This window comes from Furipterus horrens, unplaced genomic scaffold (assembly GCF_987537825.1).
Source record: "Furipterus horrens unplaced genomic scaffold, mFurHor1.1.pri manual_scaffold_12, whole genome shotgun sequence".
Classification (NCBI taxonomy): Eukaryota; Metazoa; Chordata; class Mammalia; order Chiroptera; family Furipteridae; genus Furipterus; species Furipterus horrens.
The window spans coordinates 82,862,499-82,888,348 of record NW_028327182.1 but is presented as its reverse complement, the minus strand read 5'-3'; the positions used below and the strand labels follow the sequence as shown (position 1 = coordinate 82,888,348).

The 25,850-nt window shown below is 38.7% G+C and overlaps 2 pseudogenes; one reads left to right on the top strand and one right to left on the bottom strand.

Moving 5' to 3' along the window:
- Positions 1–4,993, bottom strand: part of LOC149996500 (ERBB receptor feedback inhibitor 1-like) — a 33,023-nt pseudogene extending 28,030 nt beyond the window's left edge.
- Positions 4,994–6,735: 1,742 nt separating this feature from the next.
- LOC149996499 (putative ATP-dependent RNA helicase DDX5) overlaps positions 6,736–25,850 on the top strand; it is a 130,638-nt pseudogene continuing 111,523 nt past the window's right edge.

Sequence of the window (25,850 nt, the reverse complement as noted above, 5' to 3'; positions counted from 1 at the left end):
TCTGAGAGCCCTCTAGAATAGCTACAGAAATTAGAGTGAAAATCTGCTCAAGTCTTGATAATCTACTTTCATTATCTAAATTCCACCTTTGCCAGAGGCTTCCTCCCTGCTATTACTACCATGCCTCCGGCATTTAAGTGCCTAATGTGGCCTTTGTTACACATCTTCCAATTGTCTTTAAAATCAGGAAATCAATTTCTATGCATCATCTTCCACCAGTCTCTCGGCCCCAGAAGGAACTGCCTCTAACATGTTTCTCAGAGATGCTTGCATTTGCTTTGCTCATGATCTCTTGGGATCTTTGTGAAGGGAGTGTCTCTTGGGAGCTATCAAGAGATGGAGTGAAGCAGTGGTGTAAGGGCAAGTCACCCGTTATGAAGACACTTCAGCGTTCCACTCTTCAAAGTCCTTGGGTTCCGTCTACACCAATGAAAATTTTGATTCTCAAATACATTTGATGAGGGCTACCTTAAGTCGAGAGTTTGGTTGACAAACTAGGCAAATAGTTATAGAACCACATCAGATGCTCAAGCTATTACAAGAATATTTATATTAATAAACACATTCTTATCCAATGTCTTCTTCCCTCTTTGTCCAAATGCTGTTTGAACCATTTCTACATATATTTCCTAATAAAAAAAAATCAATTTAAATAGGCAAAATTGTAGTGTGTGTGTGTGTGTGTGTGTGTGTATGTTTAAGCAAGCTCATTCCTCCTGGGCTCAATTCTGACTGTAAAATAATTGAATCTCTGGGGCATATTTAGATATGATTCTTATTAAAGGTTTTGGGAAACCGAGGCAAAGGATCTACGACATTTTTCAAATAATATATGTAGAGCTATGTCAGATCAGAGAGTTAGGGCCATTTGAGATAGCAAAGAAGCCTCACTGGAAGTTGATGATTCAGGGTATAGAGTTGTCCAAATAGTTTCCTACATCACCACCACAGTTCTTGAGACTGTACTATTTCTTGATGAATGCTTTCATTTTTACACAACAGAGCTAAGTGAAATTGAGGATTAAACTGATAATTATGCATACAACCTTTGGAAACAAACTGTGCCTTGTATTTTAGTACCTCAATATTATAGCATAGGAAATAAGAGACTCTTTTAACAAAATCACAAAAGATCCCTAAATTTCATTAGGGCCTTGATCCAAAACGTTAAAGATCATTCTATTCCCTGAACCCATTAGGTGCCATTAGAAGCCCCTTAAAATTTTCTACTCTTTCTGTTAGTTTCTACAGATGCAAAAATCTGAGTAGGAGCAAATGATTGACTCATGCTGTGTATTATAGAGAGCCAACAACTTGCCTTAACATCTGTAGTAGGATGTAGACTCCTTCTCACCTATGGATTTCCTAAGCCTAGGAAAAATGGCTCAGGTGCTGGGAAATTAAAAAAAATTCAACTACCGTAAGAAAACAATATTTTTGGCACCTCCTCTATAAAGCACAAAGAACATGAATTATTATTATTCTGTCTCCTCATTTCCTAAATCTGGGTTAATAATAAAAATTATTAAATTATTTAAAAAATATCAATCTCTTTAAAGGATACATTTGGATATTTGTATTAAATTTAAAAACACACTTCAGAGTTTCTGAGTGGTTAAGGGGTTTCAAGGCAGACAATCATCGTTTCATTACACAATCTCTCTTTTCCAAAGCAGCTGAATTAATCTTTCAGTCAAAATAAGTAGATCTTCAAGCAATTAAGTTCAAGAAGGGTACTTTTCCAACTTTTATTTTTTGAAAAATTTCAACCCTACAGAAGTGCCAGGAGAGTACTAAAATATGTAAGGTAATGTCACCTAGATTCACCAATTTATACCACATTTGCATTATTCTTTTCATGTGGCTGTGTAAATACAGGTACACATATTCATTTTTTCAGAACCACTTGAAAGTACTTTGGGTTATCATGACATTTCACTCCTTAATACTTCATTCAGTATGTATCTCCTGAGACAGGAAGTTTTCCTACTCAACCATAAAATCATTACATAGTGTAGTATATTTTCTGAGCTTTTGGACATTATTTTGTTGGTGGTTTGATATATTTTTGATGTGAGTTAAAAAGTGTTTTATCAGGGAGAGCAACTTCCGGCAAATATCGTAAGAAGTTCCATGGACCTGCTGCTGCCCAATAAAACTGGTGAAAATTAGGAAAAGTGAAACAACCATTGAAAGTTTCTGGAAATGGCTCTAAAAGTATACATAAAATGAAGAAACATCTGTTCAACAGAGCCTGTAACAATTCACTAAGAAAGGTGATCCCTCGTTCCTCCCCACTCTTAGCTCAGTGAGATAGAAACTCCACTCCAGACTGGTGCAACCAAGAACCCAGGGTTTTCTCTTATTCCAAGCACATGACGAGAGCGCCCTCCTCCCAGGAGGAACAGGATGTCAGCATTTTCACCCTGCATCTAGCTTCCTATTGCTGAAATGAAGTTCTGAATGCTGGGGGTGCCAAGACGGGGGCTCCTTTCTTCTGCCCAGACCTCATCAGGGGCCAGAGGCTCTATCACAGATGATGCGCAGTGCAGATGCCAGAGCCCTGACTTCCCTGGTCTTGGCACGAAAGGCAGCATTTCCATGCCAGAAGGGGCGAGCTGAGAAGGTCTGAGGCTGTGGCGCAGCAGTGCGCAGTGCGTCTGCCCTGAGCCAATGGCAAGCGTAGTTTAAAGTGAAGTTGAAAATCACAAAGTTGCCCTCCAGAAAATATATATCAATTTATATTTCTACCAGGAGTATATCTTCCTTTAGTACAAAATCTGGGAGTCATTACCATTTAAACTAGAAATTCCTTTCATTAGTTTCTCATGCAGATTTTTCGTCCTGAACCACTTTATTTCTCAAGGTGATCTGCTCTTATCTTTTTTCCTTCCTTGGAGAGTATCTACCAGAATTCTGTATTTTTGACACATATTTTGAGTTTTAAAGGATTAGTCTGTGAACTTGCCATGGGTTTTAAGTTTTTTTCCTAAGACCTTGAGACCTTGCTAAGATTTTCACTTGACAGGGCCTTTAATGAGTGTGTTAATTATTTAGATATTGTGGATGAAAATGCTATTAGAAAATAAAAAAGGTTATTTTGTTGGAATCACTTAATTTTACAACTTACTTAGATCTCATTAACTAGTTCTCTATTTTCTTCTTATTTTTCTTAAAGCCTAGATATCACAGTGACATTTAAACTCATGTTCATAAAGAGAAGCAATTCAATAAGTCCAATATGGTTTATATTCTTATTGTTTAAAATAATAGAATGGGTGAAGAGATTTTTACTGATATTTATTCTGTTTTCACAGGCACATTGTTATGTAAGGGCTTCATACCAGAAATGAAATTGGCTCAATTCATAGATATAAAAAGTAATACCTGCAATTGCAGTATTGGCTCTTACTTATGTTGTACTAACAATTTTCCCTCAAATTATTAGTGGGTTACTTAAACAATATTTTCACCTTTAACTTTAGCATTAGAAAGCAAGATTTATGGTGAGGTGGAAACAATATAAATGAAGGCAACTACAGAGCTGATATTCATTTTGCCTTTTTCCCTCCTTGTCTCTTTAGATTTTCTTTACTCTTTTGTTATCTCTTCTCCCTGTTTATACAAGGCACTCTTTCTTGCTGTTGGCCTCTCACTGTTTTGAAACATAAAAGGGAACATCAAAGACTTTCATCAGATGAAGTTTTGGGTCTAACTTGGAAATATTCGCCATATTGAGGGGGCTCAATGTCACACCAGACTTGTGAGTTTATATCAGCAATGTCCTTCATTTGTACTAAGCATAACATTTCATTCCTGCTTAGATGGTGGTGGTTAAGTCACTTTAGATTCACCTTTGGGGATGTAAGATCTCAGGAAACACCTTTTCTTCAGGTATTTTATTCTACTTTTTGAAAATACTTTGAAAAAATACATTTTACATTCCGCTTAAGTACATTTCCATTTGTTTGAGAAAACACATCCATTATTTAGTTAGGAATCAACTTCGTTTTTAAACAGAATAAATGCCTTTATTTTCCTTAAAATTTTTTTTGTATTTCATTACCATTAACCTCCTTATAACTCTCCTCCTGTCCCCCGCAATTACCACACGGTTGTCCATGTCCATGAATCCTTTTACCATTTCACGTGATCCCTCTACTTTCTAACCTCCCCTGCCAATAGCTGTCAGCCTGCTCTCTATCTATGAGTCTCTCTATTCTGTCTGTTAGTTCAGTTTGTTCATTAGATTCCACATATAAGTGAAATCATATGATATTTATCTTTCTCTGACTGGATATTTCACTTAGCATAATGTTCTCCAGGTCCATCCATGCTGTTGGAAAGGGCAATTTTTTTTTTTTTTTTTTTTTTTTTACAGCCGAGTAGTATTTCATTGTATAAATGTCTCATAGTTGTTTTATCCACTCATCTACTGATGGACACCTGGGCTGCCTCTGTATCTTGGTGACTGTAAATAATGCTGCAATGAACATATGGGTGCTTATGTTCTTTCCAATTAGTGTTTTGGGTTCCTTTGGATATATACCCAGAAGTGGGTTGTTGGGTCAACAGACAGATCCATTTTTAACTTTGGGGGGTATCTCCATACTGCTTTCCACAGGGGCTGCACCAGTCTGCATTCCCACCAACAGTGCGCTAGGGTTCCCTTTTCTCCACATCCTCGCCAGCACTTGTTGTTTGTTGATTTGTTCAACTTTTTGAGTGAGTAGTGGAAGAGCAGATAGATGAGTGTCTTTCTGAGAGCTTTTTGGATAGAATTCTATAATAGAGACTTATTTCTCCCTCATTGTCTCTTCCAGGTTCATGAGGATTGTGTCATCTTTTCTAAAATTGCCCTATATCTCTCCTATTGAATGAGAAGATGTACACCAATCTATCTCCTATAGTTTTCCTCACCTTGGATAATCAAAGCTCCATCTTTCCTGTTGCTCAGGCCAAAAACCTTATAGATGTCTATATTAATTATCATCGCTGCATAACAAGTTACCATAGGCTTAGTGACTTAAAACAAGACCCATCTATTACTTCTATAGATCAGCAGCCTGGGCATGGTTGTTGTGGACCAAGTGCGAGAACCAAACGGTTGGAGACAACCAAATTAGAATTTAAACAGCCTTTATTAGCTGGCTAGCGACTACCCACTCTCACTCCACGCAGGGATTCAAGTGAGTAGCCCTGAGCCTCAGTACAAAGCTGCTTATATAGTATAAACCCATATCCTGGGTTGCTAGCTGGGGTGGTAGCACAACACAACCGTTGTGAAGCAGGGGTGGGGCTCAGGGTATCTATGTTTGGCTAATGCGTGCAACCGCAAAGCTAACATTCTGCACTTGTTTGGGGGCAACTGTTACTATGGGAGTTTACCTGATACATACAACTAACATTCTGTACCTGCTTGGGGGCAACTGTCACCTTAGGGGTTTTTGTAAAAATTTTCTACTCTAGTTCAAGCCCCAGCACATGGTGTATCTGAGTTCCCTGCTCGGAGACTCATTAGGCCAAAATCAAGGTGTCACCCAGCTGCATTCTCACCCAGAGCTTGGGGTTTTCTTCCAAGCTTATTCAGGTCATTGGCAGAACGTAGTTACTTGTGGTTGTAGAGCTGAAGTCCCCATTTTCTTGCTGGAAATCTGCAGGAGTTTACTCTTAGCTCCTAGAGGATTTTCCCAGGTCCTAGCCCTCTTGCAACATGGGAGGTTACTTCTCTGAGCTGGCTGGATGATTTTTTTTCAGTTTGCTAGGATGGACTTTTATATAATGACACATAGTCACTAGAGTGACTCTCTCATTACCTTTGTCATTTAATGCCCCATATTCACAGGTTCTGCCCATAGCCAGGAGGGCATTATCCAGGGGTTGGAAAACTGGGGGTCATCTTAGAATTCTGCTTACTACCATGTCTTTGTGTTGCATCATATTAAATGCTAAAGTAGTTAAGTATTGCTTTTGTAATCAGAAGAAAAACTTAGAGTAAATTAATTTGGAAAAAAAACAAAAAATAAAAAACCAGGGACTTTAAACATTCAAATAAACAAGGGAAAGAAAAGAAAATTTTAAAGTTCAGTATATCCACAAAGTTAGAAAAGGAGAAAAAGAAAAACAGATAAATTAAGTACTTAAAAAATAAGATGGCAAAAAATATCCAAATTTACTAATAATCCCATAAATGTTCATTTTTAAACCTGATAGCCATAGGAAGAGATCCTTAGGTTGGATACCAAAAACTGCAATCTAACTGCATGCAGTCTGAAGAGTGCCCCTGAAATATTGTCATACAGAAAGGTTTACCCACTGATTCATTCAAGGAATGTTTAAAAAGTTTTTTTCTCATTTATAGTTGACATTCAATTTTTTATTAATTTTGGGTGTATAGTATAGCAGTTACACATTTGTATAACTTAACAAAGTGATCCTCCTGCTAAGTCTCATAGCCTTTCAGCACTGTACATAATCATCACTCAACTCATGTTTCCGCCAGATATTGTTTTAATTTTTAAAGACTTTCAGTTAGCAAATTAAAAGTCCCTACCCTCATGGAGCTCCTATGAGATTGGGGGGCATTGATAATAAACACTTAAGCTATATAATACATTGGAACGTGATAAATGCGGCTAAGAATGAGGCAGAACAAAGAGATACAGAGTCGTTTGGTGGGTGGGAGGGCATTGACCTTTCAGATGGACTGTTGAGGGAAACCTCTCTGAGAAAAAGATGGATGAACAGTTGCGAGGAGCCGCGTGCGTATCAGCAAGCAGAGTAAGTGTGGTGAGCCTCAGTTGGGAGCATGCTCAGGACGCTGAGTAGCAGCTGTTGCAAATGTGGCTGAAGCAGAGAGGGCAGAGAGGAAATGCGTGTGGGGTGGGGTGAGTGGTGGTGGACAGGTCATGCAGGGCTTTAAATTAAAAAAAAAAAAAAGGATAGGGAGGCATATTTACTGAGCATTTATTTTGTACCACACTTGGTACTTTGTTTTGGAAATACAAAATGGACAGGGCAGAGAACTTGATTCTTGCTCTCTTGGATCTTTTGCTGAATCTTCTATGAAATATTACTTACAGTCACAAAAACATAAACAACAACAACTTGCCCTCTTTAAAAATTGTGGGGTTGCTAAAGCTCACATAGGGCCATGCCAACAACCAATTGTGTTATTTCTTTGTCTCTCCCTTCTTTGGCAGCTATGATCTTTGGTTTGTTCTTTCAACAGTTAAATTTAGAATAACATATGTATGGCTGAGCAATATTTGGTCTGTCTTTTGGTGATGAATCGCTGACCATTCAACCATACGACTACTTCTGGGTGTGCTGTGTTTACCCAGCAGCAATTTTTAAAACAGCACTTTGCATGACATGCCGCATTTTATCTGTCTGCATTTGAGCTTTCTAAATAATTTTTGCAAAGCATTTATTTATACCGCGAAATTTCCAAATGTTTCGATTGCTGCGGAGGAAAAGTATTGGTTCTGAGGGCAGTAGAATCGGTTGCTTTCCCTGTCCGTTTTGCGTGTGTTTCACTCCATTAAGTCTAGGCTTGTGACATTTAGAAAAGGATTCATTTGTCACAGTTCAACTGCAAATGGAACATTCCCTTGCGAGTGTTTTTGAAAATGCTTGATGATCCCTTCTATGCTTCATTTGGCTGCGTAGAGACTGCCAAAACCTGGAGCTTACAGATTTTTGCTTAATGCAGTTAGGAGAACGCCTCCTTTTCATAACTCAGCATTGAAAACTCATGAGAAAAAAAATGGAACGTCCTGGAGTGGAGGTTCTATGCACATGCTGGGAGGAGGCCCCAGGCAGCCACAAGATTAGAATTCCCAGTCTTGGGTCAAAATGAGTGACCACTAACAAGACCTTAATGTTTGGTCCATCTCATTAAATATATTGAATCATGTTTGCAAATATTGCAGACAAGATTTAAGCTGTGCCTGTTATGTTTGTTTTCTTGGATGTAGATTTTGTAGCTGGGGTTTTTTTTCTTCTTTTTCATTCTTTCTGTTAACAACTGGTAAAAGGGAATGCCTGTTCTATGATTTTGAAGATTTTGTTCATTTGTTTCCTGTAAAGAGAGTTCAATTAAGTTACCTCTGCCCCTTTCCTCATTCTGTCTTGGTGCTATGGAGAATAGCATCTAATTAGCAAATTAGGTTAACTGGAATGAGTAATTAGATTAATTGTGCATACTCTTTTCAGCTCATCTTCCTCTTAGAAGGGAGGCTACCCGGGGAGGGCAGATGCTCCCCACTGCTTGTTCTATCCACGAGGCTAGTCGTGGCCTCTTGTCCACCCCTGCCCACATCTGGGTCACACGTGTGCCTGATGCTGGGATTCAGTGAAAATATCTTCATGTCCAGCTGATCCCTGTAAAGGTTGACATTGTATTTTACCTTCATCTTTTATTTTTAATTTTCAAATTGTTCTGAACCTGTTTTGGGGGAAGGGTGCTATTTATTGGTGCCAGCTCAGAGGTTTCAACTGCAACCCCAAAGATAGTCCTATGGCCGCAGAGGGAGAAATCCAGTTTCCTCCACCTCCATAGGAGGGACCCCCCAAGTGCAAGACAACGGGCTGGAATGGCAAATTGCAATAATAATTTGTCCCTTTAAAGAATCTCTGCATAAAGATATGCTTGGCAATATTAATTTAATTAACAGAAAAGATGTTTAATAATGTTAAACCTACAGAAAGAGGTCTTAGCAAAGGAAACCCTCGTGCCAGTGACAGGGAGCTCTGATCTCTTTCTGAGAATAAAAACAAACATCTTTTTATATCTCAAATGAGCTGTACTATGTAACAGTCGCTCACTATGTAACAAATTCCACTCACCTTCTAGAACAGCAGTCATTAAGCTTTACTCTTAGCTGTTAGTCTGCATGCTGAATTTTAGCTTGGCTAACTGCTATAATGGATAGACGCTGGGACCTATGAGGTGGAGTTCTTATGATATACATGTATGTGCATCATAAACTTTTTTCTCCCAATACGTAGATAACGTGATGTTACATATAGAAGATTCTAAAAGATTTACTACAAAATGATTAAAACTATTAGTGAGTTCAACAAGGTAGCAGGATAAAAGGTCAAGAGGAAATAATCATTGAATTTTTAATACACTTGCAATGAACAAATTGAAAATGAAATTAAGAAAACAATTCTATTCACAATAACGTCAAAAAAACAAAATGCTGGGGGATACATTTAACAGAAAAAGTACAAAACTTATACTCTGAAAACTACAAGACACTGTTGGATGAAATTAAAGAGGATCTAAATAAATTGAAAAGCATTCTATGTTTGTGGATCAGACGACTTCACATCGGTAAGATGGCAATATTCTCCAAAATGACCTACAGATTCAACACAATCCCTATCAGAGTCCTAGCTGACTTCTTTGCAAAAATTGACGAGCTGATTCCAAAATTCATATGAATCACAAGGGACTCAGAATAGCCAAAACAATTCTGAAAAAGAGCAAAGTAGGAGAACTCACACTTCCTGGTTTCCAAACTTAGAAAAAGCAAGAGTAATCAAGACAGTGTGGTACAAACATAAGGACAGAAATATTGACAATGAAATAGAATTGATATTGGCATAACAACAGGCGTATACATCAATGAAATAGAATTTAGAATTCAAAAATAAACGCACATGTCTATGGTTATTTGTTTCAGAACAAGGGTGCTAAGATCATTTGATGGGGAAAGAAAAGTCCTTTCAAATGGTGCTGGAGTAACTGGATAGCTATCTGGAAAACAATGAAGACAGAGCCTTACCTCACACCATATATAAAAATGAACTGAAATTGGATCAAAGGCATAATGTAAACATGTAACTGAATGCAGATCTGACTGCCCGCCACTTTGAAAGCTAATCTTAAAGATGTAGGTGCTGATGTAAAGGAAAGTGGTTTTATTCAGGTGCCAGCAACTCGGAAGATGAGGGACTCTCATTTCAAATCCCATCTTAGCATCTCAGGTGTCCTGGCTAGTTTATATAGGGGAACCATGGGAAGAGGGGAACTAAGGATTTCTGGTGATGTGCAGTTTCTCAGCTCTGCTCTTGGACGGTTTTAATGTTATCTCCTGTGTGCATCACCATGTAGTGTCATTGCTCCATCCACAGTTTTCACTGATGATGTCTGAGAACAGGATGTGCAGGCAGTGTTTCGGCTGGTTCTGGTACGAGTCTCTTTCACTTGCCCAATTTTTTTGTGGTCAGGGTCATTGGTTAAGCAGGAGCTGCAACAGTTGATGTCTATAAAATACTTATAAAGAAACTTTTAATACATGAATCTTCTATTGAGTTTGTTAGTATAGGCTATTCTATAATCTCCACCTGATTAGTATACAGTGATCCCTCACTTATCGCGGGTATTACGTTCTAGACTCCCCCTCCCCGGCGATAGGTGAAAACCCGCAAAGTAGGAGCCTTACATTTATTTTAGCATTTACTGTACAGTACCACAAAATCCCGTGATATAGCGAAAAATCCGCGATAAATAATTAAATATAATATTTTTAAAAATCCCGTGATAAGCAGCACTGTTTACAATAGCTAAGTGCTGGAAACAGCCTAAGTACCCATCTGTAGATGAGTGGATCAAAAAACTGTGGTACATCTACACAATGGAATACTATGTAGCAGAGAGAAATAAGGAACTCCTGCCATTTGCAACAACATGGATGGAACTAGAGAGAATTATGCTTAGTGAAATAAGCCAGGCAAAGAAAGCAAAATACCATAGGATATCACCTGATACAGGAAATTAAAGAACAACACAAACAAATGAACTAAATAGGACAAAGAGTAGAATAGCATTCAATAGGGGGGAGGGAAGAGGAAGAGAAGGGGGATAAGTAAGGGAAGGATTTAGTCAAGGAATGTGTATAAGTGACTCATGGACATGGACAACGGGGAGGGATATGATTGTGGGAGAAGGGGTGGGTTGGGTGGGGGGGAGCAATGGGGGAAAAATGGGACAACTGTAATTGAAAAACCAAAAAATAAAAGGAAAAAAAATGAAAAAAAATCCCATGATACAGTGAGGCCGCGATAAGTGAGTGAACCATGATATAGAGAGGGACTGCTGTATTATGTTTACTTCAGTGCTGAAACTATAAAACTCAGAAGAAAACATAGGAGGACATTTTTATAATCTTGGGTTTAGCAAGAGCTGAGCAACAACAAAAAAAAAATTAGATAAATTGGACCTCGTTAAAAACTTCTGTGCTTCAAAGGACACCACCAAGAAAGTAAAAAGACAACCCACAGAATGGGAGAAGTATTTGAAAATCATATACTTGATAACTAATTTGTGTCTAGAATATTTAAAGAATTTTTATAACTCAATAACAAAAAATAAGTAAAGGATCTGAATAGATATTTCTTCAAAGAAAATGTTCAAGTGGCCATAAACACATGAAAAGGTGCTCGACATCATCAGTCATTATGGAAGTACAAAAACTGTACCACAATGACATACCACTTCATCTGCATTAGGATGGCTAGAATCAATAAATCAGGTAAGTGTTGGCTAGGATGTGAGTAAATTGGAACCCTTATGCATTGCTGGTGGGATGGTAAAATGGTGCAGCCTCTTTGTAAATACAGTGTGACACTTCCTCTAATGATTAAACATAGAGTTACCATATGACCTACCAGTTCCATTTCTGGATATATACGTAAGAGAAATAAAAACATGTTCATATAAAACTTATGAGTATATGTGTATATTTCTAGCAGCATTATTCATAATAGCCAGCTCATCAAATAAAAGATGAAAAAAAAATCCCAAATGTTCATCAATGGTTGCATAGGTAAACAAAATGAGGTATATCTATAAAAGGGAATATTATTTGGCCATAAAAAGCAATGATGTATTGATAAATGCTACAACAATGAACCATGAGCTTTATGCTAATGAAAGAAGCCCATCATAAAATTACATATATTTGATCCCACATGTATAAAATAGCCAGAAAGGGAAATGCACAAACTAGATTAATAGTTGCTTCAGAAGGGGAGGATGGAGGGATAGGAGAGTGATAGCTAAAGGTTATGGAGTTTTTTAAAAGGTAATGAAAATGTTCTAAAATTAAGTGTGGTGATGGCTGCATAGGCTGTGAGGATACTTAAAACTATTCAGTTTTACACATTAAATGGGGGAATTGTAAATATGTGAATTATATCTCAATAAGCTCTTTAAGTGATTAAATCCAAACCAGCAGTGTGTAAGAATTCTGTTGTTCCACACCTTTATCAGCATTTCACATTGTCAGACTTAGCTTTTTGCCCCTGTGATGGGTATTAAATGTTATTTTTTTGTACACCCCTGATTATTATTAAGGTTGAACATTTTTTCATGTTTATTAGCTATATGGGTTTCGTCACCTGTAAATTTCCTTTTCATATATTTTAACTATTTATGTTTGTGGGTAGTATGTCTTTTCCTAATAATTCTTTTGGAGTATTTGGAGACCTCAGTATGGGCACCAAGGATACTCAGGTTTCCCCGATTACCCTTGTTTCTACGCTTTTTCATGAACAAATCTAGTTTATAGTGATGTTCCAAATTCAAAATCTGGGCTAGAGTTTTTACACAAATGTGTAAAGCTTACATTTCCAACTCCTGTCCCTCATACACACAACAGTTTCAGAATAACAATATCACATATATGGGCAACAATACGGTAAGTGAACATTATCTGAAAGCTTTTCCCTATACATTTAAAAAACATTATTTTGTAATTCTAAAGGAAATGTTTAATATGGAAAACTTGTAAAGCAGAAACATTATAAAGAAGAAAAATTATATACCAACTCATATTATCAGTATTAACATTTAGAGATACTTGCCATTCTTGAAAATGGTTTATATAATAAATATTTGAATACCAGGAGCTCATATCCCTTTATTTTTTTTATGATATAATTGATGGACAAATTTGTTTTATTTATTTAAAAAATATTTTATTGATTCTGCTATTACAGTTGCCCCAGTTTTTCCCTCTTTGACAGCCTCCACCCAGCTCGCACTCCTTCAGGCAAACCCACACCATTGTTCATGTCCATGGGTCATGGTGTAAGTTCTTTGGCTGCTCCTAACCCTATACTGGACTTTACATCCCCATAGCTATTCTGGAACTACCTGTTCGTACTTCTTAATCTTCTCACTTCTTTACCTGTTCCCCCACACCCCCTCCCATATGACAACAGTCAAAATGCTCTCCGTTCTATGTTTCATTCTGTCTCTGTTCTTCTTCTTTGCTTAGTTTGCTTTTTAGATTCAATTGTTGATAGATATGTATTTATTGCCATTTTATTATTCATATTTTTAATCTCCTTTTTCTTAAATAACCTCCTTTAACATTTCATATAATAATGATATGGTGATGATGAACTCCTTTAGTTTTTTCTTGTCTGGGAAGCTCTTTATCTGCCCTTAGATTCTGAATGATATCTTTGCTGAGTAGAGCAATCTTGGCTGTAGGTCCCTGCTTTTAATGGCTCTGAATATTTCTTGCCAATCCCTTCTAGCCTGCAAAGTTTCTTTTGAGAAATTAGCTGGCAGTCTTATGGGAACTCCCCTGTTAAACTGCTTTTCTCTTGCTGCTTTTAAAATTATCTCTTTATTTAACCTCTGGCACTTTAATTATGATGTATCTTGGAGTTGGCCTCTTTGCATCCATCTTGTTTGGAAATCTCTGTGCTTCCTGGACTTGCATGTCTATTTACTTCACCAAATTAGGGAAGTTTTCTTTCATTATTGTTTCAAATAGATTTCCAGTTTCTTGCTCTTTTTCTTCTCCTTCTGGCACCCTTGTGATGGGAATGTTGGACCACTTGAAGTTGTCCGAGAGGCTGCTTATACTATGCTTGTGATTTTGGATTCATTCTTCTTGTTTTAATTGGTTGCTTTTTGCTTCCTTATGCTCCAAATGATTGATTTGATTCTTGGCTTCATTCATTCTCTACTGTTGTTTCCCTATAAATTGTTATTTATTTCAATTAGTGAATCCTTCATTTCTGACTGCGTATTTTTTATGCCGTTGAGATCCTAAGTTCCTTGAGCATCCTTATAACCAGTGTTTTGGACTCTGCATTTGCTTATCTCCATTTTGTTCAGTTTTTTTCTGGAGTTTTGAACTGTTCTTTCATTTGGACCATGTTTCTTTGTCTTCTCATTTTGGCAGCTTCCCTGTGTTTGTTTCAATGTATTAGGTAAAGCTACTATGACTCTGTGTCTTGATAGCATGACCTAATGTAGTAGGTGTCCTGTAGGGTCCAGTGGCACAGCCTCCACTATCACCCAAGCTGGGTGTTCAAGATACACCCTCTCTGTGGGCTGAGTACACCTTTCTTTTGTAGTTGAGCCTTGATTGCTCTTGGCAGGTCAATGGGAGGAATTTACCCAGGCCAGTCAGCTGTAAAGATTGGCCATGACCTCTGATCACCAACCTCTGCCTTCCATGGAAGATAAGCTGTGCAAGGGCAGGGTGGTAGTGCTCCAAAGTGGTCTGTAGCTGTTCACTGGTTGCATAGCCCTGGGGTTTCCCAGGTGGTGCAGGCCAAGATCACCCCCCACCTGTGTTCTGAGCAATTTGAGATGGTTGCTACTTGTGCTGGGTTTGAAGATTTCTAAGTGAAGTCAAGCTGTGACTCTATGCTGGCTGCTGCTAGTTCCAGGCCTGAGGCTACTTAGCCAGAGGTATGGTGACTGCAGGCTCGCTTTGGCTGACTTTTGCTTGTTTGAGAGGATTTAGGAAGTTGTGAAAACATGAACAAAAACCAGCCATTCATATGGAAAGACCCTATTAGCATCTTGGGTGGGTCTTTAACTTGGGTGGGACAGAGCCTCAGGGGATCTCCAGTGCAGTACAAACAGTGCTAACAAGGTTTATGGAGTCTCAGATATGGCACCTGACTGCTAGTCCTGTGACTTTGTTGGGGGAGGGTTCAGAAAAAGGGCAATGGCCCTGCCCCCCTTTCTGTCTGGGAGAAACCTGTCCCTCAGCACTTGCCTTGATGCCAGACACTTCAGTTCCTCCCTGTACGCCACTGGTGGCTTTCAAGCTGTTACCCCAGTGCTGGAGCTCAGAGGGAGTGAATATGAGTAAGTACATATGTGGGTTCTTTAAGAGGGACTGCTTGGGACTCCAGAAATTTCTTCCACCAAATCACTCCCCACTTGTTTTTTCAGCCAGAAGTTATGGGAACTTATCTTCCTGGCACTGGAATCTTGGGCTGGGAGACTTGGTGTGGGACTGGGAGTTCTCACTCCTGAGATATCCCTTGCGAATTTTTATACACCACACATGGATGTGGGACCAGACCATTCTGCATCCCTGGCCCTTCTACCAGTCTGGGCAAATGTGGTTTCTTTAATTTCACAGCTGTCAGACTTCCATTCAACTTGATTTCTGAAGGTCCTATGTGATGGTTGTTTTATATTTTAGTTGTAATTTTGATGTAGTTGTGTGAGGAGGTGAGCCATGCTTACTTATGCCATCTTGCCATCTTGACCAGAAGCTCATATCCCTTTGTTTTAAATGGGAATGTAGTAATGTGTTCCCAGCCCATACAAAAACCCCAACCAGTTCTTGAAATATTAAAATATTTGAAAATATTTATAGAGGAATAGACCAGAATTTGAAGGTGTTTAAAGCAGTAACGACTTACCTGAGTTTGAGAAAATCATGAGTGGATGTATTTGTATGTTTTATGAAACAATGGAGTAACAATGTTGGATAGAAATTAGAATCTCCTACATTTCAAAGAACATAAACTATAATCTAAAGCAAACAGTTAAATATGTTGAGACTATATATGAATTCAAATAATATTTAGTAAAATGAAATAGACCAACAAAGGCATTTTTTTTAAAAACAAATATTTAATTGTCAGTTGAGTAGTTGCCTGAATGAGGTTCAGGGGTAAAGAGAGATGGAGCTCATAGTTATTGTTGCTGCTGGGGTGTGAAGTGCTGGTTGGTGGTAAGTTAAGGGATGTGTGAGTGAATGGAAGCTGGGGTGAGGCAAACAGTAAATAAGTGAGGTTTCTTCTTATCTAAATTCAAGAAACTTTGTGTTCAGTCTTCTCCTATTGCACTCAAGGCACCAGAAGTCGGTCTATTTTCCACAGTTATTTGAAAGAAAATATGGCGACGTCACTCTTAGATTTGCAGTATCTTTTTTTCCAGAGAATTCTATTCCCTTGATTGAAACACACATTTACAATTTCTCTCTTGTTCAGTCTATGAAATTGGGGTCAACCAGGTTGTCTGCGTGACTTATTTTGCTCCTTATACAAGTAGCATTGATGGAAAAATGAATGCCAAGCCTTTCATTTGAGGCAGTGCACGTGTTGGCTCATTAAGCTTGCCTGTAAATCATATTTTCTCCATAAACCCCAGTGTATTCTATTTAGAGTCACAGAATAAGAAACTAATAAATACAATTAAATTCTTAATATACATTAAGTTCAGGGAGGTCTCAATTTTTAACCTGATCAAAATTTTATCTATAATCTTAATGGCTTTGTTGAGGCACATACTGTTATTGAAAAGTTATATGTGTTTTATAAGAATTTACATACCAAAAGAGTTCTCATTTGATGAACACAAACAACATGAAGACTTGGGCATTAGGCACCTGACTTGTCTTTCGAGCAATGCTTACAGTATAGGATGCAAAGTAAATAGATACATATTCAGACTGTCTGGTTTAATATTATAATTCCTACTTAACTCTCAGACTGGGGGTCCTATTGAGTTTTGAAGTGCTGGTGGGAAAATGGAATTAATGTAGCTCGGGATAAACAGGCACAGCAAATGTTTAATAGGATGCACTTCTATCCCTATTTCTATAAAAACCTCCTCCCAGGAAAAAGGATCAGGGTCCATTAACTAATCACCATTTCCACATTGCGAGAAGAAAATAGGATGTTATTTATTTATTTATTTGTTTATTTATTTATTTGCTACAATGATTAGTTTAAGCTCTCATACTCTGGGTTTCCCAGATGCAGTGTCTGTTTCCATGGGAATGGCAGTGTCAGGCAGCCCCTGATTGTTAGCTGCTTCTAATAATCTGGGGGAGCTCCTGCCTGAGTGCAGTCCAAGTTCTTCCTCTGGCATCTTTGGTTGTTTAGCGCAGCTACCAGAAGTGACCCCCCCAAAACCTGGAATTATCTTCTGGAAGGCAGACCCTTTGTAGTACAGGCTTCCCTTGCTAAATGAGCATTCGAGGAACCCATCTGTATCCGTGTACTAGCTGGTGTTGTTGTGAGAGGCTGTGTTCAGTCTCAGTGAATTTTTTAGAAGACTCTTTTAAAGCGTTTGCCCATTTCTTGATGGGTAGTTTACAAGTGCCCCTATGCACACCACGCTGAGTGTGCAGCAGTTTTTGACCAAAAATGGCATGAACCTCATGCTCCACCCTCCCTATTCACCTGATATCAACTTTTTTGTTTGTTTCCCTGGATGAAAAAAGTCCTCAAAAAAAAGATTTTGCTGATGTGGAAGAGGTGAAACAAAAAACAGCAGCAGCATTAAAAGGCATCAAAATCAATGAGTTCAAAAACTGTTTTGAACAGTGGAAAGAACATCTTGATAGGTGTATTGCATCAAATGGAGAGTTCTTTGAAGGTGATTGAAGTTTAAACATGTAAAAATAAATATACAATTTTTATAAATTCCATTTTTGGGGTCCTCCCTTGTATGTAACATATAACATATATAATGATACATATATGTAATAATACATAATTTTTATGGAAGAAGTGATTTTTTTAAAAAAAGAAGTAATTCGAAGAAGACCTTATAGTGTAAAACAGGGTTTCTGTCCTCAAGGAACTTAAAATTTATTTGGATAAGTAAATATAGTTAGATAGTCAAATCTCCTGTATTCCATGTTCAAAATGCAGAACCTTAAAATATACAGGGACTGTTCCAATCAAATGCGCTTTATTCCTGACTTGAGCTTCTCCCCTCAATCCTTGCCTCTTCTCCTGTACTGTGAACTGGGATATATAAACTAAAAATAAATTTAACTGTCCCTGCTTTTAAGTCCTTATGTGTCTCAAGTCTGGGAAAATCTTTGGGTGGTTAGATCTTTGATTCATCTCCTCTGATCCCAACCCCAGGCATCTTGTTGCCAGGATGGAAACTGTCTTCCCGAAAGGGCCCTTCAAACACATTTGTACCCTAAATAGCCTCTCAGAACTTCTCCCCCCAAATCCCAATAAGACTTTGTGCTGCAAGGACCCCTTAGATTTTATGGTACTCTGATTTAGGACCCCCACACATCCGTTCATTCAGCAAATCTTGAGGACCTACTATGTGCCAGGCCTTTGTGCACATAGTATGCCTGCACGAAGCTTAGAGTTCAGTGGGGAAAAGCTATTACAGAAGGAAAAAAACAACTCGTTTGCAGTAACAGGCTACAGTAAGTATTATGAGATTTCTTTGAAAAACAAAATAAGGCTGAGACCTAGTTTATATTGGGGATAACATTGATAAGATTGTTTTCTTCACTCAAGATACAAATACTGAGCCTGAATTATGTGGGGAGAGTCAGAGAGAGGAGAGGATGCCTTCTGGGTTAGGGCCTTTCCCCAACTGCGCTCATCTCTCTCTGCCTTGGCTATCACTTCTGTTGAGCATCTTTATGGTAGCCCTTGAGTGTGCTTTCACCAAATTTTGTCTTTAATTGCTTAATAGAGTCCTCTTTGGGGAAGGTGGGGTTAGGAGGGAGTGTTTGGGAAGAGCAATATACGCACTCAACAGGAAAATGGCAAGTCCAGGGCATCCAACATCAAAGGAACAGAGCAGACTGCAAGAGCAGACCCAAGAGTCCCTGGGTAGAGGTGGCTAATGGGATCCTCATGGTGAGGAAAGCCTTGGGCTGGGCTGGTAAATTTCTTCTGAAGCCAGCATCATGCTCTGAGCTAGCAGCTACCGAGTCCAGAGCCTTTGTAGCCGGACTCCCTTCTCTCCCAGGTGGCAGGGCAGACGTGGTGTTGGGCGGGGCCTGGCTGCAGGTCAGTATCTGACAACTCATCTGCTGCTCCCTGGCAGGTGCATGGCAATGTCCAATACTCCATCACACCTCACAGTGGTGAGTCCTTGCCTGTGCTCCGGGAGAGGACCAGTTCAGCCTGGGAAATGGCCGATGCCTTTCCACTTGTCAAGATTGATGAACAGTTTATGTTGGGTGAGTAGAAATTAATTTTGACCCCATTGACTCTATTGCTTGTGAAATTATGGTGGTGGCTGTGGACTTTTCGTGTGAACATTTATATTGTAGGTATTTTTATCTTGTCACAGAGGTGCATCAAATGAACAGGCACATTTTAAATACTAACATCCAGTTGTTAATGAATTAGTAATTCCATGTCCCTAAAAGCCAGATTTCTGTTAGAATCAGCTGTATAAGGCACATGACTAATGAATGCAGGTATTCGATACTGTGCCTTGGGAAACTGGCATTTCCACCGGGCTGAGGTCTAGAGTTGAGACCAAGTCTTTCTTTATGCCTTCTACATATTCATTCACTCAACACCCTGCACCCTACTCTATGCCAGAATATGTGAAGGACTTGAATTTTTTTAATGTATAGTATTATATATGAATATATAATATATAATCAGATATATAAGATATATCTATATATTCTAGAATATATCTATATGTAGATGACCTCTATATAGATATACCATATTTTTTGCTTCATAAGATGCACTTGCTTTTTTCCCAGAACTGGGGGGAAATGTGTGTGCGTCTTATGGAGCAAATACTGTGTCACAGACCGGGATGTGTATTACCTGACCTGCAGTTCCCAGAAAACTAGAAGAGTACTTGAACCTTAAAGTCTCTCCTCATTTGTTAATGACAGTGATGATGGTTCTTTAATACCACTGTTGACTGCTGCTCACTTTACATGGTTGAAATATTATTCTGTTATATTTTATTAAATATTTTAGTACACCATTTGGTTCAGAATATTTTTTTTCTTGTTTTCCTCCTCTAAACCTAGGTGCGTCTTATGGTTAGGTGCATCTTATAGTGCGAAAAACATGTTATATTATATATAGAGAGACAGAAATATTTATATCTGTCATCTATTTATCTCTCTCCACACTGACAAGTTAATAAGCACTGCAGCGGGGTGTTATGATAAGCGCACACAGAGAGGCTATGGAATATCAGGAAGGAAGGATTTCCTGAGAACGTGCCATTGGAGCTGAATTCAAAGGAAGATGGAGGTATGAGCTGGTGGGCTCTGAGCATGAGGAGGCTGGGAAAGAGAGGGAGGAGACAGTCTTTGAGGTAGAGGGAGAATTATATGCTAAGTGTCTAAGTGAAAGGAAAGCCTGCCTTCCTGTTTAACTGCCCTGCCTTGCAGTTGGCGTTTCATTAGGAAACAGAGTACACTGAATGTTTTAAACAGAGGATACTGGCATGGAGAATTGGTTCCACAGGGTTTGCAGTGCTAAAAGAGCACAAAGAAGTGACTCTGAGGTAGCCCTAAGTTAGAAGTTGCAACCTCTAAGGTTGGCACTACAGACTGAAGAAAGCCGCCATCTAGAACATGCAGGGCGAGGAGAGGGAGAGAGAGGGCTGGAATTGTGGAGTGGTGCACTTGGTCCTGATGCATTATCCATTTATCCATTGCTGGATTCACTTTGCTAATAATTTATAGAGGAGTTTTCATTGATATTCATGAGGGATGTCAGCTTGTAATATTTTTTCCTTGTCATTTGTGTCAGGTTAAGTGGGTTTTATAAAATGGGTTGGGAAGTGTTTCCTGCTCTGATTTTGGAAAGAGTGTGTAGGAATGGTATTATTTCTTCTTTAAATGTATGACATAATTTATCAGTGATGACATCTGGCCCTGGAGTTGCCTCTGTAGGAATGTTTTTGATTACCAACTCAATTATGTTAAAAGATATTAAACCAAGAGATCTCCTATTACCTCTTTGATAAGTTTTGGTAAATACTATTTTTCAAAGAATTTCCTCATTTAGTCTATGTTGTCAAATTAATTACATGAAGTTGCTCCTAATATTCTATTATTATACTTTTAACGTGTAAGATTTGTTATGAAGTCCCTTCTTTTATTCCTAATATTGGTAATTTGTATTCATTCTCTCTTTCTCTGTCTCTCATTTTCCTAAATTAATCTTGCTAGGTATTTATCACTTTCATTAATCTTGCCAAGGAAGCAACTTTAACTTTGTTAATTTTCTATTGTAATGTCTCATTTCTGTTTATTGATTTTTGCTCTTGTTTTTACTACATGCTTCCCTGTAGTTCCTTTAGACTTAATATTGCTATTTTTCAGATAGATTTCTTGAGTTAAAAGTTTAGATCACTCATTCTCAACTGTTTTTCTAATATATCCATTTAAAGATTTAAAAAATCCCCCCAGGCACTGTTTTAGCTGCATGGCACATGCTCTTTTTGCTCTTACTCCATTGTCATTCAGTTTAATTGCAACGTGACCAGAGAATATGCGAGGTCTATCCAGAAAAAGTCCAGCCACCATTAATATAATGAGAATAGTTTGTGTGACATGAATGTAACCTGGCAGCTAAGGAGAGTGGACTGGATTGAGCATGCGTAAGTAATGATGACTTCATTGTGTTAGTCAGTGGAGGGTGGTAGATGCTGTTGAGTGAGCATGTGCACTGTGTGGCTATCACATTCAAAATGACTGAGCGAGTTGAGCAATGAATCTGCATCAAATTTTGCATTAAGCTTGAACATTCCTCCATGGAAAGTATTCAGATGATTCAGAAGGCCACGGCTATGGACAACTGGTGATTGGCAGCTTCATCATGACAATGGGCCCGCTCATGCACTGTCTTGAGCAGAATTTTTTGACAAAATATCAAATCACCCAGGTGACTCAGTGCGTGCCTACCACCCAGATATGGCATCTTGCGACTTCTGGCTTTTCCCAAAACTGAAATCACCTTTGAAAGAGAAGAGATTTCAGACCATTGGTGAGACTCAGGAAAATATGACTGGGCAGCTGATGGAGATTTGGAGAACTGTGTGAGATCACAAGGTGCCTGCTTTGAAGAGAAATGAGGTGTCATTGTCCTATGTACAAAGTTTCTTGTATCTTGTATCTGCTTCAATAAATGCCTCTATTTTTCATATTACATGGCTGGATACCTTCTGGACAGACCTTCTATTTTATATGATTTCAGTTCTTTGGAATTTCTTGAGAGTACTTTATGATCCAGTATCTAATATATTGGTAAATGTTCATATGCATTTGAAAAGTATTAATTCATTTTTTTCTCAACATCATTGATATTTAATTGACCAATAGCATTGTGTGAGTGCAAGTTGTATAACTTGTTGATCTGATACACATATATGGCAAAATGATTACCACTATAGTGTTAGTTAACACCTCCATCACGTTACATAATTGCCATTTCTTTTTTTTTTTTTTAATGTGTTTTATTGATTATAATATTACATTTGTGCCAATTTCCCTTCCCTCTGCTCCCCTCCACCCGGTGGCCCCCCTCCCTCCAGTTGTCCCCCCCTTTTAGATCATGTCCATTAGTTGTGCATACAGTTCTTCTCAACCTCTCTGTCTATTCCATTCCCTCCTACCATGATCCTTAATTCCTATATCATCGCCCTCCCTCTCCCCATTCCCCCTCCCTGTTGACCTCCCCCCAATATGTTCCCCGTACCTATAGTTCTTTTTCCACTCTCGTTGCCTGTTTAGTTTGCCTTTGTTTCAATTTCCTAGCTTCTGTTGTTTCTTGTGATGCAGTTTTCATTTTAGATTTCATTGTCTTGATCCTCCTTTTTCTAAACCAGTCCCTTTAACATCTCATATAACAGTGGTTTGGATCTAATGAACTCTTTCAGTTTTATTTTGTCCTGGAAACACTTTCTCTGTCCTTCTATTCTGAATGACAATTTCGCTGGATAGAGTATTCGTGGTTGTAGGTTTTGGATTTTCATTACTTTGAATATTTCTTGCCAGTCCCTTCTTGCCTGCAGGGTCTCCCTTGAGAAGTCAGCTGATAGTCTAATTGGGACCCCTTTGTACATAATTCTTTTCTTCTCTCTTGCTGCTTTTAAGATTCTCTCTTTATCTTTAATTTTTGACATTTTGATTATAATGTGTCTTGGAGTGGTTCTCCCTGGGTCCAGTTTTTTTGGAACTCTCTGTGCTTCCTGGACCTGTAAGTCTATTTCCTTCCCCAAGTCTGGGAAGTTCTCCTTTATTATATTTTCACTCAATTTTTCAAGTTCTAGTTCATCTTCCTCACTCTCTGGCAAACCAATGATTCTTATGTTGGGCCTTTTATAGCTGTCCCAGAGGTTTCTGATCCTCTCATCGTTGCTTCCCATTTCCTCTCGCTGCATTGGTTGACTGCTTGTTCCTTCTCCATATTCCAGTTTGTTGAAATGAACTCTGGATTTTATTTCCATCTGTCTCGTATGTGGTTTTGTTCCTTTCGTTATGAGTGTTTTTCGCTTCTTTCTCATCTTTTTCCAGATCTTTTGTGAATTCTGTAAGCCACTTGATAACAATGGCCCAGAACTGAGCATCTGACAGGTTTCTTATCTGTTCATCTGTCAGATTCTCCATCTGTTGCCTGGTGAGCTGTGCCACCGGGACTTCTATAGTTGTCTGCCTCATTTTGACAGATGCGTTTTGTTTTCTTGGGCCAGCTGTAGGGGGCAGTGCCTGTGTACTCGTAATGACCCAGCGACCGGCGCCGTTCGGCAGCCTTTCTTGCTGTGCCGTGGTGCTTTGTCGTCACAATCCAGCGACCGGTGCCTGTCCACGACCTATTTCGCAGCCCTGTGGCGCTTTCTTTGGGGGTGGGGGTCCAAGATGGATTCACACAGTTATTCCGCTAGGAGACCGGGATCCGTCCTCCCGCCCCCCTGGGCCTCACTGTTCAAGGCGATGTGGTGGCTGCCTTCCCCAGCGTTGGGGTCGCGAGCTGCCGGGGGTTCGACTGCAGCCGGGGTTGTTCTCCTCGCCGCTGTCCCAGGTGCGACCGCAAACAGCACCGCCCCCTTTCGCTCCCCTTACCTGCCCAAAGGGCGCCGCTGGTTTATAACTTCATATGTTGGGCTTCCGTGTAGTTTTATTTTCTGGAATTTCTAGTTATCCTTTGTTTTGAAGTAGTTCTATTCCTCTCTAGTTGTAGAGGGAGACCTAGCGCGTCCGTCTAAGCCTCCATCTTGGCCGGAAGTCGCCATTTCTTTTTGTGGTGAGAACATTTAAGATTTAGTCTTTTAGGAACTTTTAAGTGTATAATGCAGTGGCATTAACTATAATAAATATGCTGTACCTTAGATTACCCAAACTTAAACATCTTATAATTGCAAGTTTGTATCCTTTTATCTACTTTGCTCTCCCCCTTTCTATTCCCCAGCTTCTAGTAGCCACAATTCTGCTATCTGTTTTTCATCAGTTCAGCTTTTTTTAAGATTTCACATACACTGTATGTTATATCATATAGTATTTGTCTTTCTTTTCTAACTTATTTCACTTAACATAATGCCCTCAAGATCCATCCATGTTGTCAAAACAACAGGATTTAGTGATGTTGAGTATCTCTTTATGTACCTGTTAGCCATTTGTATGTCTTCTTTGGAAAAATATTTGTTTAATTCCTCTTCCCATTTTTAATTAGATTCTTTTTCTTGTTATTGATTTATATGAATTCTTTATGCTTTAGATATTAATCCCTTGTCACATATATATGGTTTGCAATATTTTCTCCCACTCTGTAGGTTTTGCCTTTCATTTTGTTGATTGTTTTATAAAAGTATTTTTAAGTCTTTGTTTATTTTGGTTAATACCTAAATTATTTTTTAATGTTTTTCTTTTGGTTATTAGTTACATTTTTTTAACTCTTCATGTACCTACCTATTTTCTATTTTATGACAGAAAATGTAAATAAAAGAACCATGGAGGTTATAGATGATGCTCTTTTCCATTAAAGAAAGTTCTCACTCTATTCTGTTAAGGAGGTAGTTTGAAGGGCATACCACTTCAGTCTAGTCATAAAGTGATCTATGTTGGGGCTGGGTTAGTCTTTCTTACTTTTTCTTTTTTTTTATTATTTTTAATTTAGTTACTTTTAGAGAGAGGGAAAGGGAGGGAGTAAGAAAGAGAGGGAGAGAAACATTGATGTGAGAGAAACAAACACTGGCTGCCTCTTGCAAACCCCCAACTGGGGACCTTGAATGCAACCCAGGCATGTGTCCTGGTCGGGAATTGAACCAGTGATCTTTCAGTTTGCTGGACAATGTCTAACACTGAGCCACACCAGTCAGGGCAAGGTTTGGTTAGAGTGTTTCTAAGTTGCTTGTGGATCTCTATCTGGTTGGCATTGCCATACTAAGAGGGTTCAATTCTGACCATTGCAGGTTTTGCATATAGCTCAAGGGGGCAACAAAATAGGTCATAAAATACCCTCCTGTATTTTTAATCCCAAGAACCACGAAATTACTCCAACTTAGTCTACCTAGCCTCCCACACTGCCTCAGAACTCAACAACTGATCCATAGCAAAAACTGAACTTGATCTAGGACTTCCTTAGTTTTTAATAAGACCAACTGCTATGAAACCTCTAAAGTCACAACTTCCTTCTCTTTTCCTCAGTACAGTTCCTCTGCAAGAGACCATCTCAATCCTTGCATCTATTTTGTTATTGTTAAATGACCCCAGGAAAGGAAATGGGTGGTGATTGTCAACTCTTTTAGGAAAGGCTCATTCAAATCTGAAATTTTAGTTCCTAATCTTCATTGCCTCCACAGTTTTCTGATA